Source organism: Alosa alosa, chromosome 20 (assembly GCF_017589495.1).
Source record: "Alosa alosa isolate M-15738 ecotype Scorff River chromosome 20, AALO_Geno_1.1, whole genome shotgun sequence".
NCBI lineage: Eukaryota > Metazoa > Chordata > Actinopteri > Clupeiformes > Clupeidae > Alosa > Alosa alosa.
In genome coordinates this window covers 25,279,315-25,281,814 of record NC_063208.1, presented here as the reverse complement: position 1 = coordinate 25,281,814, position 2,500 = coordinate 25,279,315, and positions in this window count along the sequence as shown.

Below are 2,500 nucleotides of genomic sequence, written 5' to 3'. Positions count from 1 at the left end.
TGAGTGTGTTTATATACAGTATGGATGAGAACATTTCTTAGAGAGTGTTTGAATAATGTGTACAAATGTGACTGAACACGTCAACTAGAGACAAACACACACACACACACACACACACACACACACGCATGACATTTCTAACCTGGTTTTGTTTGGCTTGTGAAGTGGCTCTAGGGGTCAGGCCATTAGACTCTTTCATGAATTTTGGGCCAAACAGCGTCAACAGTGTTTGGGGTAGTTGAATTCAGCTCACCGTGTCACCGTGACTAAAATGGAAAAGCCTCAAGAAACTGTGAATCACGCAGCGTTCCCAGCCACACAGCACATTGACCGTGACTACCATCCATTATAGCGTATGCTGATCCTAATGGAAATGTAAGCACTACTCATAGCATTGGCCATAACTCCCAGGCGTACTGTTCAAGAAGGTGGGTGAATTATGTGCAGTTTCTGCCTCATGTTTTACAGTAGCTGTGAGAAAAGAAAATTACGCACTGCTGGGAAATTCATTAAAGGTGTGCAAAACACATAATTTGTTCTTAAAAGCCTTTGCAACTGGGGATCATGTACTTCATCATGATCTAATGCAACCAATGTACTTACATAATTACAACACATGATTCTATATCATTATAGGCCTAGCACATATTTCAGTGTGTAAAAAATCATTGATCTATATGCAAGGAAATTTCTACTTTTTGGAAATGAATGAAGCTAGGTGGGAGCTCATGGATAGCATCGGATGTTTGGGGCTTCTTAGAGACGGCATAAAGATGTTTAATAGGCTCTTTGCTGAAGACATGTGACTTCCTGCAAAGAACTTTTGGATTCAGGAAGGGGCCGTAAATTTTCCCTGTGTTTTCTCGGTCGCCGTAATGAAGGACCGCCGAATTCGATCTGCCTGCCACCGGCAAGTCAGCTAGCCAGCCGGTCAGTCTGTGCACTGTGTGCGCGTCTGTGATTTCAACCCTGGTTTATCCAAACAGGTCGAGTGCCAACGACTCTCAACAAGAGGTGTTCATTTAAACAGCTCCCTCCATAGTCTCAATGGGTCCCATTTTACAAGATTTATATGTGGGCCAGAACGAGGCTGAGACATAGTGTGGCTCTCAAGGGGATACTCGAGACTCTTAATTTGGTCGGACGTCATTTCTCATATCCTCAAATCTCTGAAATTTTTCATTCGACTCCATCCATGGCCATTCATATACACTCTTTCAAACATAGTTGGTTCTCACTATACGGATCATATAGGGCTTTACATTTTACTACAGTATATACATTCCTGCGCTATATACATTCAGCGCTATACTTTCTGGCATATGGTGCCAACTCTCAGTGGCCCAGCTGTCTAGTCTAGATAATTTAGAACTTTGAGAACATTGTGAACTTGTCTCCGTTGGTGCTGAGGTGAGGTATGTGGTTGTTTTGAAATGGTGTGCTGGGGATGAATTCCTGCCAAGTGATTACTGCTGGACTTCTGCAGCTGGTGCGTCACACATTCGCTTCCCTGTTGGTTCTCAGGACCCTGCAGTCAGGGGTGCCACTAGATATTTTGAGCCCTATGAGAAAAGAATATAATTACAGCAATAACAATGTCGGTCATTAAGTTCTACGAAGAGCCGGCTGTCAGTGCAGGACCCTTAAAATCATTCTGACTTTCTCCAGTCCCTGCCCTGGAGTGTTGTCCGGTAGTGCCAGAGCATACAGCTGAGGTCAGCACCAAGCTGGACCGCCATCAACACAGGACAAAACATGGGAGGACTGCATGCTATGGACAGAATCAGTTTTGCTTCATTTTCAGAAAGATGACACATGGGCCTGTGCTACATTCCACCGACGGTTCTAAACTCCCCCTCTAGAGTAAACTTCCCGTCTAGTGTTCCGACAGTTCTAATTCATGTGGCATATTCATGCACCCAGGGTGCAGAACAAGTGGGGAGGTATTGTGCAATACTTTTATCGGAAATGTGAAACATGAAGAGTTGAAGAAGATGCTATCCAGACTATGAGTCAGGCAACCTCTGAAGCCAACTTGTCACTTTAGATACATCACTTGTAACTAAACTGGCCTTGTGTTATCAGATGTTGGGCAGGAGAGACAATGATGAGTGAATGCTGCCTTTTGTTTGGAGAGGAAAGCTGCATGTTGACTTTGCTCTCATGTTTAAGTATGTGCACACATCGAGGAAACAAACTTCAATCAAATTATCAAATTATTTTTTTTTATTCATTTGTCATTCTATCTTTATGGACAAATGCCACCATGGGCACTGAACAACTGTATGCATGAATAGATTTATAAAGTAAAAGAGTTTTTATTCTCCTTTGAAGCTGTGTTGTATCGAATGCTATACTTTAAGGTAAGTATGTTAGGCATTGAGATGGGTGTGTTAGGTATTGAGAATGGACAAGATGCAGTGTTTCCAAGTTGTGTTGATTATGTCACCATAAACAAACATTAATCCTGCAGATCATCTCATACACTAAATCTCATCTG